Source organism: Bidens hawaiensis, unplaced genomic scaffold (assembly GCF_021521415.1).
Source record: "Bidens hawaiensis isolate Kalapana, Puna unplaced genomic scaffold, B.hawaiensis_p1.1 tig00012813_1, whole genome shotgun sequence".
Taxonomy (NCBI): domain Eukaryota; kingdom Viridiplantae; phylum Streptophyta; class Magnoliopsida; order Asterales; family Asteraceae; genus Bidens; species Bidens hawaiensis.
Window position 1 is genome coordinate 519,859 of NW_027492066.1, and position 18,571 is coordinate 538,429.

Here is an 18,571-nt window from a genome sequence, read left to right on the forward strand (position 1 = left end):
CTGACGCACAAAGGTAAACCGTATATTTGGGGCTCGAAGCAAGAAGAAGCCTTTCTAACGCTCAAGCGTTTGTTGTGTGAAGCTCCTGTTCTTGCGCTACCTGAGGGTAATGATGATTTTATCGTGTATTGCGATGCATCAAACCAAGGTCTCGGTTGTGTTCTTATGCAACGAGGCAAGGTTATCGCTTACGCATCAAGGCAACTTAAGGTTCATGAAAAGAATTATACAACTCACGACCTCGAGCTTGGTGCAGTTGTTTTTGCCTTGAAGATCTGGAGACACTACCTTTATGGTACTAAGTGTATCCTCTACACTGACCATAAAAGCCTTCAGCATATCTTTGATCAAAAGGAACTTAACATGAGGCAACGCCGATGGAACGAACTCATCAGCGATTACGATTGTGAGATCCGGTATCATCCTGGTAAGGCTAATGTGGTAGCCGATGCGCTCAGCCGAAAACCCTGCCAACTTAACTGTATCTTGCCGCGCACCCAGCTTCACTTCGCGCCGATTCAAAGCAACCTTGAATCGCGTATTCGTGACACGCAGCGCGCATCCATCAGTAATGGTAACCTTCGCGCCGAGTTAGCGTGTGGCGCGGAAGCACTCTTTGTCCCTAATCTGAGTGGAATTCTCTGCTATCTTAATCGCATCTGGATCCCTTGCGATGAGAATCTTCGCGCTGATATCCTGAGTGAAGCGCACAAATCTCGGTATTCTATTCATCCCGGCGCTGATAAGATGTACAAGGATTTGCGCATAACTTATTGGTGGCCCGGTATGAAAAAGGATATTGCTGTGTTCGTAGCTAAGTGCCTGACTTGTTCTAAAGTTAAAGCTGAACACCAACGCCCATCTGGTTTGCTCGAACAACCAGAAATTCCTACGTGGAAATGGGAAGGTATAGCGATGGACTTTATTACCAAGTTACCTTTGACAGCAAGCAAACATGATAGCATTTGGGTAATAGTGGATCGATTGACTAAATCTGCTCACTTTCTGCCCATTCGTGAAAACTACCGTGTTGAGCATCTCGCGCAGCTTTATGTCAAGGAAATCGTCTGCCGCCATGGTACTCCTTTGAGCATCATATCCGATCGCGATGGCCGTTTTATATCTCGCTTTTGGAAATCTCTCCAATCTGCGCTAGGAACTCGCTTGGACATGAGTACTGCATATCATCCTCAGACTGACGGGCAGTCTGAGCGAACTATTCAAACTCTTGAGGATATGCTCCGATCTTGTGTTCTCGATTTTGGAGGTAATTGGGATTCACACCTGCCTTTGATCGAGTTCTCTTATAATAACAGCTATCATTCCAGTATCGGTATGGCCCCATTTGAAGCACTTTACGGTCGTAAGTGCCGCTCCCCGATTTGTTGGAGCGAAGTGGGTGAAACTCAAATCACAGGACCCGAACTTGTTCAAGAGACAACCGATAAAATCGCCAAGATCCGTGATCATTTGCTGACTGCCAGAAGCCGACAGAAGAGTTACGCAGATCGTAGGCGAAAGCCTCTCGAATTTCAAGTTGGTGATCTTGTTCTCCTCAAAGTGTCGCCTTGGAAAGGTGTTGTCCGCTTTGGGAAGAAGGGTAAGCTTGCTCCTCGTTATGTTGGTCCATTCAAGATTCTCGCGCGTGTGGGAAAAGTTGCCTACAGACTTGACCTGCCGCTCGCGCTCAGTAATGTGCATCCAACGTTCCATGTTTCCAATCTCAAGAAGTGTTTAGCTGACGAGAACCTTCACATTCCACTTGATGAAGTTCAAGTTGATGAATCCATGCATTTCATTGAGAAGCCTGTTGAGATTATGGATCGCGAGGTTAAGCAAACCAAGCGCAGTCGTATCCCTATCGTGAAAGTTCGTTGGGAGTCCAAGCGCGGAGCCGAGTTTACATGGGAAAGGGAAGATCAAATGAAGATCAAGTACCCGCACCTGTTCTCTGCGCAACCTACTTCGAGATAAATTTCGGGACGAAATTTCTTAAAGTAGGGGAGACTGTGACATCTGCCCTGATCCGACCCGACCCAGGTACCCGTTTCTCTGACCCGATCTCTCTTTTATTATTTAATATTTATACTTGTATTTTATTTTTAATAATAATATGTATTTTCCTTCCCGCCTTTCGTTTCCTTCCCGCTGTCCCGTCCCTCTCCTTCTCTCTTTCCGCCTTCTTTTCCCTCTTGTCGCCGTCCCGCCCTTAAGCCTTGCTTCCCTCTTTCTTCTAACTCTTTGCTTGTCCTTTGTTCCTTCCCGCCTAAGGATGTCTGCGCAGCTCCACGCGCCAGACCCCTTACAAGGAATCCTGCGTGAAGACCATCTGTTCCTACGTTGCGCGAGACGAACGCTTCCCGCGACGCGCTAAGGATTTGTAGTTCCCTCGACGCGCGAAGAATTATAGTTCTTCCCGCGGCGCGCTAGGAATCTTAGTTCCTCCCGCGGCGCGCTAAGAAATGTGGTTCTTCCCGCAGTGCGCATGGAAATATAGTTCTTTCCGCGATGCGTTAAGGTTGTTTTTGTCTACCTTCGCGTTCGCGCTCTCTTGACCTTCTGTGTTTGCCTTCGCGCCTTAGCCTTCTCGCGCTGTACCCTTTGAGTTTTCTTGTGTTGAATCTAGCCGTTGCTTTTGTGTTGTCTTATCTTTTGAGCTGTTGACCTAATCTGCTTTATGTCTGAATAGTTACTTTCGGCGCTGCATGCGTACCAACCCCATTGGTTGGTAGATAAAGTGACTGACATTATCTTTTGAGATCTGCTTTTGCCAAGCTTTATCCAGTACCTTTATCTGAACTGCCCATGCCTTTTTACTGTTCGCTGACAGCTTTATCTTGCCCCCTGCAGCTGCCATATCTTTTGATATCTTTTGCTATCTTTTGTTTTGTCTTGTTCTGTTTGTCTTGGAACCTTTTCTGGATTTATGTCTCCTAGGGTTTTCCTATAAATAATAATAATATTTTCCTAACACTTCACACACAAAACACTTAATCTCTCCTGTTTTCCTTGCTCTCTCTGCCGCCTCCTCTCTGCCTCCGTCTTCCTCTCCGTTCTGCCTTGTCTTTCCGGTAATATATATATATGATAATAATGTTTAAGTTACTTATTAATTATGCTAACTTATAATCAAGACTTAAAACCAATCGTTAAAACAATAATCTTATTTATAGGTTAACTTGTGCTTGTTTAAAGTTGGTTCTTGCTTTATCTATCACCGCATCGTTTATCATGTGAGTTATCTCGTATCTAATCCCTTTTTATTTTAAATGTTTTGGGATGTTCATGTGTTCATACAAAACTTGAGTCTTAAACTTGTTTATGAACTTTAGTCGCGCAGTATCCCATGTGTTGAGGACGTTTACTTGGCTGTTTATTTGTATGTGTGTATCATTAACCGCTTTGTTCGGCCTATTCCGCAGTTCCGTTGGTACCATTAGTTGAACACGGGAGACCTATCGTTTACGGTTTTCTTTGTTTACACTTGCACAGATGTTTTCTCGTTTTTATGCTCAATTGGGAGCATGGATTGAACTATGATCTATGAACTATCTTAGGCTTGATCACAATCTGATTACACCCTTGTTAAACTCTAGACATACACGTGTTGCGCGCAGATTTACTGTGATTATCTATGATTATCTATTAAACTTGATTTCTCACCAACACGCAAGTGTTTGACGTTTATTTTAACACATGTTCAGGTTTGCAGTAGCTGTTTTGGAGCTTGTGGACACGTAGGACGTTTTTTTTACTTTTGGACCTAGAATTAAAATGTATCAAGACAAGTTAATGTTGTTTGAATGTTATAATTTATAATATATTGATTTATGTTTGATTTACGTTCTTTATTTTCCCCGCTGCGCGTGCGCGATAAAATGTGTATTAATAAATATTGACACCAATAGTGTCGCGAGTAATGAAGCAATATGTGGCGCCCCGATGTATAATCCGCCTTTGGTCGGGGTGTTACATATATTAACCATCATAAAAACATATACCTACACAAATCATAATATTAACCTACACATATAAAAACTAGTTTATGTTATCACCTACACAGATCATGATATTTATATACATGCACATAACTAGTTCATGTTAACCTACACAAATCACAATAATAACCTACATATACAAATTTACTATATGTTATAGCCTACCAATTTGTATTTACCTACACATATCAAAATATTAACCTACACAAACAAACCTTGTTCATGATATCACATACAATTAACAGTATTAACCTAACTTGTAAATTATTCGCAATGTACGAACATATCATATTTTTTTATAATTTAAATTATTTTATAATCTATCTTTTATGTGTAGGCAAATACGAGTTATGTGTAGATGAATATTATTTATATGTAGGTGAAAATAAAATGAACTAGCAAGCTGTGTAGGTGAATACGATATATGTGTAGGTAAATGTTAGTTATGTGTTGGTGAAAAATAAAAGAAACAAAATTAGTGTAGGAGAAAAAAAGTTGTGTTGGTAAATACGAGTTACATTTTGATAAAAATAAAAATAACTAATAATTTGTATAATTGAATATGAGCTATGTGTAGATTATTATGTTACTTGTGTAGGTGATCAATTTAATACAATTCACCTACACACACACACACATATATATAGGTAATGGATAATTTAAAGTTGTAACTTTTTACAAGAATTAATGTGGAGAATATTTTAGGAGTAATTAGAGGAATAATGCATTGAACAAATCAGAGATAATCAATGGTTGAGATTGACTTCTCGCTATAATATTACTTCTCGCATGATCCATCACCTATATATATATAGGGTAAGGATCTTAAGAGAACCATTGACAAATTGAGAACTTTGAAAACCATTTTGGACCACTAAAAAAACCCTCTAAAAAAATATTAAAAAAATTATAAAACAAACAAAACCGAAAATTTTAAAAAAGTAAAAAAACCAAAATTCTTATATTTCATTCCGGTTTCATTAAAAAAAACTGAATTTTTTTTCTTTTTAATTCGTATTATATATATACACATATGTATACTTTCATTTAATCTCTACTTACATAATATACACATATGTACATTATCATTTACGTTAAATTATACATATGTGTACATATTATACATATATGTATAATAAAAAAAACCTATTTTTTTCCTTTTAATTCGTATTATACCTATACACATATGTATACTTTAATTTAATCTCTAGTTATGTAATGTACACATATGTACATTATCATTTATCTTAAATTATACATATGTGTATAAGAAAAAAAACATGTGTGTACATATTATACATATGTGTATAATTTAGCTAAACCAAATATTTTTTTTTACGTTTTTTTTTAGAAACCAGGATGATAAATAAGAACTTTGGTTTTTTTACTTTTTTCATTTTTGTGTTTTTTTTTGTTTTATGATTTTTTTATTTTTGGGTTTTATTGTGGTCCAAAATAGTTCTCAAAGTTCTGAATTCTCAAAAAATTCTCATATGATCCTAATCATATATATATATATATATATATATATATATATATATATATCTTAATGCATCTTTTTCCCCTTTTTTATTTATCAAATATTATTTCAAGTACGTGAAAGTACCATTATTTCTATATATTGAAGTTTAAATTTGTATATTATTTCACTAGCTTTAGAATCCGTATGATGCACGTGATGTTTGAAATAAATACAATTAATCCATAGAAATTAAATAATTAAATTAAAAAAAATCTATATTTTATAAAATTAGATGGTTTTATAAGTTCAAATTATATTTTATAATGGAATATTCATACGAATACGTGGTGTATACTCACGCAAATTTTTCACAATCACAAAAAAGATGTACCAATTGATTTTATAAGTAGGAGTTACAATTTTTAATGAAAAACGAACTCTAACAAAAGATGATAAGATGTTTTATTATGAATGATATAAAAAAATTAGATATAAAATTAGAATGAATAAAACACACTTTTATATTACAGTTTCGAAAGAGATGACTAAAACTCCATGGATTCATAGAGGTTGAATGAATATGTGAGAATAAAATTGTTATTGATTCATAATTTCCTTTTGTCTTTATAATCTTAGACATATAAATATGGTTTATTGAATTTTACCACATTCATTGCCTACACTCAAAAGTGTATATAAATGATTAAATAAAAAAGGTAGATTTAATTTCATTAAAAATATAAATATTTTGATTATATTGACATAAATACCCAAATATTTTTAATCCATATAATTTAAGTAATTAGCTATTTGATTAAATGATAGATTGATATGTTTTTATATTACACTGACATAAATATGCTTAATAGACGAATAATTTGAGCAGAAAATTTAAGCTAAAAATGAATACAAGTGGCATGTGTCATTGGTTATTTTTTTTATATATAAAATAGGTTGATTGTTAAACACATATGCAATTGGTTTTTGATTTTTTTTTAAAGTTATTATATATTATTTACTTTATATTTTATTATTTTTTTAAATTGTATGTCATAGATTCTCTGGTATTTTTATGTGTGGTCTCTCTCTCTCTTTTTTCAAGAGATATCTTGTATCTTAATAAACAATAATTATACAACAAAGTGAAGCACTGAAAGAATTTAATTTGTTAGATGCAAAAATTATGAGTGACCTCCAGCTGCGTATATCAGTTATTGATGTATACAAACGAATGTAAAGCGTTTATATTGCGACCCTCCAACTTAAAACTTCTAAGTCTGCCACTACCTACTTGTAAAGAATAGACGTCGGTTTTCGAAGAAAAATATTGAAAATAATCGTTACCCTCTTCTCCTTGATTATGTCAATATATAATTACAACCGTCAAAATCAAGATATTTAGAGAGAAATAAGGACCGGAACGTTAAAACAAAATAGGAAAAATTCTCAAAGTGGATATTTTTAGAGAGAAAAAAAAAAATAAAATGGCCATACAATATTCAAGATTTTCAAAATGTCCCAAAAAGTTTAGACTGTGGCGACACGTTGGGATAAGATTCGAAATCTGACATGGCCGGTCAAACTTTTGAAAATGTTGAGGGAGCAGACTAAGTTTTTGATTAATGTTGATGAACCCGGCCAAATATTTGAAAATCTTGAGGGAGCCATCCATATTTTCTCACTAAATCTTCTTCTCAAAAGAAACAATTTTCAAGATTTTGAAAATTTGTACGGATCAGGTATGAAACATAAAAAAACCGTCTGGAAAGACTGCTTTGAGAAGAAGATTTAGTGAGAAAAAATATAGACAGCTCTCTCAAGATCCTCAAATTTTTTAGCAGTGTCCATCAACATTATTCACAAACTTGACCTGCGCTCTCAACATTCACAAAAATTTGGCAAGCCATATCAAATTCTGGCCCGTGTCACCCAGACCCCAGTCCATGTTTTTTGATCCATTTTGAAAATCAAGATTTATGAACCAAATACCATTCACTCTCCCTTTAAGAGGTCCATATTAAGAATTTTTCCAAACTAAATAATTTATTTTTAGCATTTCGAGGGTGTTAATTCCATTGATGAGGACGCCACATGGTTATTTTTAAAGATTTAAAAAAAAAAGAATGAGGACTACATGGAGACACGTCACCATTGGGTAGTTGCTCTAAAACATGGACACAATTGCTCTAAGATAATAAATAATATTGGTACGCATTTGCTATATATAATGTGACAAACAGCTAAAGTACATGTCACGTACACTTTTAGGACTTTTGATCCCCTTATTTATTTGCCCAATCTTTTAACTTCAGAAAAGAAAAGAAAAGAAAAGAAATGGCCTCCTCTACGGTGATTCTATATCCGTCCCCGATAATCGGGCACCTGGTCTCGATGGTCGAGATCGGTAAACTCATCCACACCCACCACCCTTCACTCTCCGTTATTATTTTAATAATCCCCGCACCATATAAAACAGGCTCCCCTGATAAATACATCAACACCGTCACCACCACCACGTCCATCAAATTCCACCACCTCCCCCCCACCCCTCTTCCCCCCACCATCTCTCCTACTGGTCATTACCTAGACCTCGCTTTCGGGATCCCCGAGCTTTACAACCCAGTCTTGCATGACACCCTCGTAACCATCTCCCAAAAATCAACCATCAAAGGCGTCATCTTTGATAGCTTTACAAACGCAGCGTTTCATGTCACTAAAAGTCTTGACTTACCTGCTTATTACTTCCACACGAGTGCGGCTTCTGACCTTTGTGTGTTGTTATATTTTACTACCATGCATAAAACAATATCCGAAAGCATTAAAGATCTAGACATCATGTTTAATATTCCTGGGACGCCTCAGATACATTCTTCCTACATGCCCACCGCTGTGTTTGATCGCGAAAGTAGCCATTACAAATATTTCTTGAAAGCTTCTACTAACATAGCGAAAACTTCGGGTATCATCGTAAACAGCTTCTATGAGTTGGAGGAAAGGGCTGCTCAAGCTCTGAGAGATGGTAAATCCATCACTGACGGTCCAAGTCCGCCTGTTTATCTTGTTGGTCCTTTGATCGCTAGTGGCAATGAACCGGATGCGGATGAAAACGAGTGTTTAAAATGGCTGGATACGCAGCCTAGGAAAAGTGTTGTGTTTTTATGCTTTGGGAGTTTGGGCGTGTTTAAAAAGGAACAGTTGGCGGAAATAGCTATTGGATTAGAGAAAAGTGGGCAAAGGTTTTTGTGGGTGGTGCGTAACCCGAGTTTCGGTGGTAAAGAGTTTGATCTTGATGAGATTCTTCCAGAAGGGTTTTTAACCCGGACTAAGGATAAGGGTTTGGTGGTGAAGAACTGGGCGCCTCAGCCGGCGATACTTGGTCACGAGTCATTGGGTGGATTTGTGAGTCATTGTGGCTGGAACTCGGCACTTGAGGCAGTGGTTTGTGGTGTTCCATTGGTGGCATGGCCTTTGTACGCGGAGCAGAAGATGAATAGGGTGTTTTTGGTTGAGGAAATAAAGGTGGCGCTATGGTTGCCTATGTCGGCGGATGGGTTTGTGAGTGCCGAGGCGGTGGAGGAGACGGTTAGGCGGTTAATGGACGGTGAGGAAGGGAAAGTGGTGAGAGAACGAGTTTCGAAGATGTGTGTAAGGGCAAAGGCTGCAGTGGAGGACGGCGGTTTATCTCATGTTGATTTCGTGAAATTAACTCAACCATGGACCGACATGTGACTTGGTGACCGGAAGCGTTGATCATTGCGTAACTTTTAATAATAATGCATTCCTTTTTGTAACTTTGGATAAGATGTTTGTAATGGAGTATGGAGGCGTCCCCACGTGAGCATGAGAAATTAAAGATGTTATTTTATTGTTTTGATATTTCTTTTATGTTTAGAATAAGCGAGTCTTATGGACTCCAAAGTCTAGTTAGTAGTTTGTTTGCGTCTTCCTTTATTTGTGTTAGTTTCCTATTTTCTAGTTAGTAGTTGCATATGAACGTTGTATTCTTTGGCTATTTAAGGCCAACTTTGATTAATGAAGTGGTATGCACTCAAAATCTTTGTGTTCTCTTTACGCACTTGACACTCAAGTGGTATCAGAGCGCAAATCGACCATTAGTGTAATCAAGAAGCTGTTCAACAATGGCAGAATAAGGAGGAAGTAATTTCCAGGTTACCATGTCCCGCGATTTGACGGAAATTACGACCACCGGAGTATGGTCATGAAAAATCTAATTCAATCCAAAGAATGTTGGAGTGTTGTGAGCAATGGGTATGCCGAGATCAAGCCTCGAGAGCAAGCCACTAACACTCAAAGAAAGAATTGAAGAAAACAAATTGAAGGATCTGAAGGTATTGAATTATCTTTGCCAATCTATTGATAAGCCAATACTAAAGACAATCACCCTAAAAGAAAGGAAGATAGGGAAGAATTGATTATTGAAGAGGAAGATAGTGTTGAAAAAGTTTCTGAATCTTTTCCCACGGATAGGGATGAGGAAAATGTAGAAGATGCAACACCTTAGGAGGAAACAGGTTCTCGAAATGAAGGATCAACAGGTGAAGTTTCTGGTGAAACTGATAATGACGGTTTTGCCCCTGTTGTGAGATCAGGCAGAATTAGACAGGCACCAAGTTGGATGAAAGATTATTATACCAACTACGCTGAAGATGATTTAATGATAATGTTCAGTTCTATGGAAGATCCAACCAGTTACGAAGAGGCTACAAAAGAAGAAAAATGGGTAAAAGCAATGAAAGTTGAGATAGAAGCCACAGAGAGGAACAACACTTGGGAATTGGTGGATGTTGAGCCTGAGGTGATGCCGATTGGGGTTTAATGGGTCTTTAAAACAAAGCTAAATAAGAAGGGAGAAGTAGAAAAATATAAGGCGCGATTGGTTGTAAAGGGGTATGCTTAAAAACAAGGGGTAGACTATGGTGAAGTCTTTGCGCTAGTGGCTAGATGGGATACGATTAGAATGTTTCTTGTTGTGGCTGCTATAAGAAATTGGATTGTTTATCAATTGGAATATTGGATGTAAAAAGCGCCTTCTTGCATGGGGATTTAAAGGAAACCGTGTATGTGCATCACCAGAAGGGTTTGTAAAGAAAGGAGAAGAAGAAAAGGTGTATAAGCTTAAAAAGGTACTATACGGGTTGAAGCAGGCTCCTAAAGCCTTGTATCATAGAATTGAAGCTTACTTTAAGAAAGACGGATTTAAAAGAAGCAGCTATGATCATACTTTATTCGTCAAAAAGGTAACTAATAAAACCTTGATTGTGAGTTTGTATGTTGATGATTTAATCTATGCAGGAAGTGATAAGATTATATATGATGAGTTTAAAGAGTCAATGAAAAAGGAGTTTGATATGTCAGATTTGGGGCAAATGAGATATTTTTTGGGAGTGCAAGTTAGTCAAACTGAAGAGGCCATTGTTGTGAGTCAAGAACATTATGCAAGGGAGATAGTAAAAAGATTTGGTCTGGAAGAAGCTAACCCAATTCATGTTCACATGGTGCCAGGGTTTGTTTTAACTAAGTCCGGACAAGGGGAGGAGGTTGATGATTCTTGGTATAAAAGTTTGTTCGATAGTCTCATGTATTTAACAATAACCAGACCGGATATTATGTACATGGTAAGTCTTGTCTCAATATTCGTGGCAAAACCAAGGGAGGATCACTTGTTTGCTGCAAAAAGAATCTTAAGGTATGTGATTGGTACTTATAATTTTGGTTTAAGGTATGACAAGGTCAAGAAGGAAGGGTTTATGGTGTATACTGATAGCAATTATGCTAGAAATAGTGATGATAGGAGAAGCACATCAGGTTATGTGTGTTTTTTTAGTAGTTCAGTAGTTTGTTGGTGTTCAAGAAAGCAAAAAATTGTCACTTTATCCACAACCGAAGATGAGTATGTAGCTGGGAGCTTGTGTGCATGTCATTGTGTGTGGATGAAAAGGTTACTTAAAGAAATGGGAGAAGCCACAAGTTCGGTAATCTATCCATTATATTAAAGCAACATAATTTTTCAACATGTCATTCAATTAAACCCTGCACATATTCTTCAAGTGTACAAGTTTCCATAATTTTCCCTTCATGAATGATAAAAAGAAAAATATGTTGTTGGTGGGAATTGAACTCACTACCTTACTTTAAATGTTTATGGCTTACCAACTCAACTAGGATGAATTAATGTTAGTCTTCTCTTTTTCTTAATTGGTATAGATTCACAACCTTCCATTTTTTTAACTTTGAAAATACAAATACAAATTATTCTTTCTAATCTATGTATTTTAGAAAATTATTTATATCTTATGAATCCATAAGATGTGTTCATATGTATATTATTAAATTTAACTTTTTAACCACCCGTGTATCACACGGGCTCTATCCTAGTTATTCAATGTGACAATACGTCTACTATCAAGTTATCGAAGAATCCGGTCATGCATAGAAGAACAAAGCACATAGACGTTCATTATTATTATCTAAGAGAGTTGGTTGAAAAGGAGGTGGTTCAACTTGAGTTCTGTGGTACTGAGCATCAAATGGCAGACGGGATGACGAAGCCCATTAAGGAAGTAACGTTTAAAGAAATTCGAGGAGTTATGGGTGTTTGTGTGATTTAACAAGATTGCTGAAAATGTATTGTTTAAGGGGAGGAATTATTGGAGTATGGAGGTGTCCCCACGTGAACATGAGAAATTAAAGATGTTATTTTATTGTTTTGATATTTCTTTTATGTTTAGAATAATCGAGTCTTATGGGCTCCAAAGTCTAATTAGTGGTTTGTTTGAGTCTTCCTTTATTTGTGTTAGTTTCCTATTTTCTAGTTAGTAGTTGCATATGAAAGTTGTATTCTTTAGCTATTTAAGGCCAGCTTTGATTAATGAAGTGGTATGCACTCAAAATCTTTGTGTTCTCTCTATGCACTTGACACTTTAGTTTGGTTGGTTGTGGAAGTAGAACTTACTCTTGATAATCAGAATATTGTATTATTTTCGTAACTACTCATAAGGTGATAATATTGAAGTTTCTCTATCTTAAAAACATTTTATAATTGATTATTTTTAAAACATGAAAAATAGATAGAACAAATAGCCTAAATGATTTTAAAGTAAATCTAAAATTATTTTTACACAACTAGAACTCGCGAGCCTTTGAGATGGGGCATCACTTTAATTTTTCTTTTTCCCGAACAATGATGACAATTTGGGCTTAGTGAAAGATTATCTTCCTACTAACCATAACTATCAACTAAAAGGTTGAAAATACCAACATCTACTCAGTTGCAAAGAATGGGGGTTTGTTTTAAATAACAATAAAGGTCTGGACACCTGAAATCACCTTGGTAAATGTGTTATCCTTTTGCATGAAAAAATAACGTGGACACACGATGATTTGGCCCACCCACCCATAAGGAAACCCCAACTAGAAAAGCCCCTGCTCGATCAATCCAGTACAAACGTTGAGACTCGAATCTACGATCTACCATAAGGAAAGTAATGGTTTTGAAATAAAGACGAGAAAGTTAAAATATAATAATATGGTTTTAAAATCGTCCCTTAGGTTTGGTCACATTTGCGAATTTCGTCCAAAAATATTTTTTTTTTGCAATCAGGTCCTTGATGTTTCCCAACCGTTGCCAAAGAGTGAAAAGACATGTCTGCCACTGACTTAACGATTGATTTAACGGGATTAGTGATTTGGATGTAATTGGCAAGAATTGGAAAACGTGGATCGTCTTATATGCGAAAAATAAACCTTTTGAATTAAATTCGTATTATTTGCCAAACCACAAGGATGAAAATGGCAGTTTACTCCTTATAAAATGTAAAACTTAGTATTTAACTAAAGAAATTTGTTAATAAATTCTTTAGTATCGACTTCGCCTAATGTCAACTAATTAAGTTGTGTGTCCACCACAATGCGTGGGACAAATCTGTCAAGTGTGTCAAGACATCGGCCAATGATAGTAGATTTCCTTCCAGGTAACTTCTTTACCATTAACAGCAATAAATTTTCAAAAGCCATCGTGTAATACGCGTGTTTGTGTTTGTGTATGTTTGCTAATTTAAAATTTAAATGAACAGTTCATAAACATAATTGAACAAAGGTAAATGAACATATATGAACAAAAGTAAACAAACACTTTTGAGCCTCTGGGTATCTACCAACACAAACAAACATAAACGAATTAAATAACGCACTTTATTGAACGTAAATGAACAAATATAAAATATTAAATAGATTATTCATTCAATGTTTCTTCCAAAAATGAACATAAACAAGAATTAAATGAATCAAACTAACTATATAAATTTTGAATGAATATGACAAACTTCCTAACAATAGACTAAATTAAAATTAAAAAAATATATATTCATAATAATATAAACGACAAATGTAAAACCAGCCCTCGTAATACGTGGGCTAAAAGTTAGTGTGTGTGTGTGTGTGTAGGGGAATGTTAACGTACAAATGAAATTAACGTGCTAATTGTGAGAATCGAGTAGAGTAATTATGTAATTACTCTACGATGTAATTACTTAATTACTCTACTTGTATATATAATTACTCTACTTGATTCTCACAATTAGCATGCTAATTTCATTTGTATTTGATCCAAACCCTACATATACACACACTAGCTTTAGAGCCCGTGTAACACATGAGATAATCCAAATAATAAAATTATAAATAAAACAAATAAGTACATAATGTATATGAAAAAAATGATTACATCTATGCTTATATCTGTACTATATGTACATAAATTGATTTTATTTATATTAGAAAATGATTTTTTTCAAAAAAAAAATGAACTTAATAAAATAATAAAAATAACGCAAGTGTAAAAACATACCTAAGAACGGTCTATCTATTGGAAATTTGATTTTCGGTTTCATATATATATATATATATATATAATTGAAAAATTTTTGGTTATGAACCAATTTCAAAAAAGACTTTTCATATAATAATAGTTCTGAGCTACACCATGAAAATGATTTTTATAATTTTGAGAGGGCTTTTCAACTTTGCCATAATAACAACACATAAAAATAACAAGTTAACCTGTTCAATTTTGTGAATGCTTTGCTTCACTTGAGAATAATTTTGTATGATATGTTTCACACACTACATTTTAATCGCCATTAATGAAAAAGTCAATGCTGACACAAATGTTTCAAATTTAATAAAAGTCAGAAGCATTGATAAGCCTGGAGGTAGCACATCGAAAGTATTCGCCGTCTTTTCTTAAATTTTAAAAGTTGTGGGCAAAATAGTTAATTAACCAAATCTCGAATATTTTCATTATTAACAAAAATGTCATTGAAAATAAATTTGAAACCTAAATCACGTTTAAAATTATAACTTTCATTTTTTGACATTTTCAAGTCAAAACTTTGAACTCGTAACAAATTTGATGATAAATCTACTTGCATTCTCAAACTTTTAAAAATACTCATATTACCCATTTTTGACCCGTAACAATCAAATTTAACTCCCACAAAAAAACCTGAAACAATCATTGATAAAAAAACCGAGAAACTGGTTATGATAAACTTTATTTTATATGAAAGTGAATGGTATATATTATTGCATTTTAGCATATATATAGTTTAGTAAATTAATTGAAAAAATAAATGAATAGATTTAAAGCATATATTTATAATTTATAATAATATTTAGTTTTATAAAAATGTATAGTATATATAATAAAATAAAGTTTAAAGGAAAGTGAATAATTTAATCATGTTATAGATATAATATATATGGAGTGTAAAAGGAACGTGAATAATTATTGATCTATAACATAATTATTAATTTGGAGGGAAAAATGTTATAAGGTTTAACCACAAACTAACACGTATCCACAGTTATTTTACTTTATTAGAATAGGTAAATAGATATGCATACATACTAACGAAAAATATGAATGGAAATATTATTTAATACTGAAAATTAAAGAACATAATAATAACTATAATGGTATGTTTGGTACGGGGTAACGGAATAGATGATGGAATGGAATGGACGTGGTAATGGAATGGAGAAAGGAATGGATCATTACCATTCCATTGTCATGTTTGGTTACCATGTAAGAATTGAATGATTAATCACTTTATCATTATTAATATTTTTATTAGTAATAATAATAAAAAAATAAATAAATAATATTAATAATAAATGAATATTCATAATAAGTATTTTTAGGACCTCGTGCTACAACGAAATCGTTAAACTGTACATGCGTTATGAAATGTTAACTCATCTAATTTAAAAATAAAATATATTGATAATGTAGTAACAGTTCTAATATAATAATAGTTATATTATAATATACAAAACAATAATGATAATATAATAACTATAATTAGAAAATAATAATAATAATAATATAATTATAATTTTATAATAGTAATAATGATGTTAACTTTTTGACTTTTTCATTTCATGAATGAATGAAAAAAAAACACCCATACCCAAAGGAATGAAAATCCTAAAAATGGAAAGAGTTTTATTTCATTTGGAATGATCCATTCCATTCATGCATGGTAACCAAACATGTTTTTATCCATTTCTTTGGAATGGCTTATTACGTTCCACCTTTCATTACTCCATAACAAACACTACCTAACAGTACCCCCAAAAATTTACATTTGACAGTCATGTGTCTACTATCAAGTAGATTGAAATCGTATATTTATATGTGTCGTTATTATTATGCTTCTTAATTTTCAGTATTAATGAGCATTTTTGTTTATAATTATTTGTTAACACTTTGGTAGCGTTTGTTACGCATGAATGACAGTAGGAATAGAATAATTCATTACGTAGGAATGAAAAAAGTGGTGTTTGGTTGCTCAATGGAATGGAATCATCCATTATACATGGAATCCCATTCCATCAAATCCATTCCTTTCTACCCCCCTTCTTTTTTTTTCATTCAATTCCTCTTTCACCCTACTTTCTCAACAACACCACCGCCTAACACCCACCACCACCACTACCATCGGCACACCACCAACTCCGCCGCCACCACCATCGCCACCGCCACCACCATTTTTGTTGCCGGAGCTACCACCGTCGGCATTGTAGGTTTTTTTTATTTTTTTGTTAAAAAGTATTTTGAGATTGAAGTGTTTTTATTATTTCTATTTCATTTCTACAATTTTTTTTAGATACCAAACAATAAAAATTAATAAAACGATTTCATTCCTATAGGTTAACCAAACAAGAAAAATGAATGGTAATAATCAATTTCATTCCTTTGTCCATTCAATTCTTCCTCCCATTCTATTAGCCCTTCATTCCATTACCTCCAACCAAACATACCCTTAGCATCTACATATAAATAATATTCTTAATAACCAAGTACATTAATAAATAGCTAGAAGACTGCCCCCAAAATTTACATTTGGCTTCACGTGTCTATTATCGAGTAGATTGTAATCGTATATATATTTTTATATTTCGTTATTGTGTTTCTTAATTTTCAATATTAATGAGCATTTACGTTTATAATTATTTGTTAGCATCTACATACAAATATAATATTCTTAATAACCGAGTTCATTAATAGAAAACAACTTTATTGAAAAAGAAATTGAACTCAAAAGATATACGGAGAGCCTATTTGCTATTGCAACTTTATTATTTTTTTTGAACGGCCAACAAACATAGAATGCCTAAATACTTTGACGGGGTGACCCAATGACATAAGACCACCGTCAGCTGGCCCAACCCAGCCGTTCGGAGCCCTTAAGCGCCTCCAAGTTATCTCTAGTTCGGGAAAAACCCACCGCCCAAAGACCCACTGGTAGTAAAACCCGAATGCCCTTAGGATCGAACTGAAAATCACAAAAATCTCAGTCTTCCTTCATTGAGCCACCCATATCCCCAAAATGTTGTAAGTGAGAATTGAACTTGAGTCTCCATTAAAAAACTCAAACTCCCTACCACTACACCAAATTAAATGGACAAAAAGCATCTTTATTGATAAAGCAATTTTATCTAAGATGGAGGAAAGCCTATTTGCTATTACAACTCAAAAAATACACATACTTTCCATTAACATTTTCCAAAACCTACCATTTCAATGAAAAAATCGAGTATACGGAGACGTAAGTCCGTAACCATTGGGTAGGTGCTCTTAACACATGGATACAATTGCTCTAAACCAATTTTGTGCATTGTACACTTTTGTTATATACAATAACTAGTTTTTGATATTTGGGTGTTGTTTAGGGTTAATGACAAAAGGGAAAAAAAAAGGTGAACATATAACCAAACTATATAAAACAAATCAAAATGTGACCCAAATCACAAAGTAATCACACATGTTTTACCTAGCGCTAAAACCCTTGTTAATACAAATTGTAAACACTACAGAAAACAAAAAAAAAGTGCTTGTATTGCAATTTTTTGTACACCATTAGTGACTAAACATCTATGCAACAATAAGCATTATTTTCTCCAAGTTCTTTGTATCAACATCATTTATCATTCAGTTCAGCAGAAACATCTTACATAAGTTCTTCAAATTTAGCTTCAAGCGTTCGTCCACAATTGACAATAGTTTTCTATGTTACGTTTTATAATGCATCAGTTGCATTAGTATTGTGTGTTGCATTAGATCAAGGTTTACCTGGGTCAACGAAAGGAGATGTACAGAGTTTACATACTTTTTACTTAGAAAAATGAAATGACTAACACACAAATTGAGCGCTAGGTCTTAGCGTGCCCTGCTAAGTCTTCACACCTGCAAAAATTGAAGTATTGTGATAGAAAATTATGAGTCATTGCCACAAAATAGTGAGGTAATTATAAAAATTAAACTCGTCTTATAACAACCTAATAATTAGAGTAAAAGTTATGTTAAATAACTTTACTCAACTGTGACCATAAATAATATGGAGGTTGACTTGTGAAAGACATCAAATGAATTTTTGTCAAGAAAACAATGACCAGGAACTCGGTTCATTGGATACAGGCTTGATCACGAAGAACCTTACAAGCCTCAGTCACCAAACGACCTCGTTCGCTAATTTGGAAAGGCATTATAGCTGCTTTATGCTACCCAAGTAGTCAAGGCATCAGGGGG

The 18,571-nt window shown here is 34.5% G+C and overlaps 1 pseudogene; it reads left to right on the plus strand.

The window, feature by feature from the left end:
* The first annotated feature begins 7,794 nt into the window (after positions 1-7,794).
* Positions 7,795-9,189, plus strand: LOC143542256 (UDP-glycosyltransferase 88B1 pseudogene; annotated as a pseudogene).
* Positions 9,190-18,571: the final 9,382 nt, after the last annotated feature.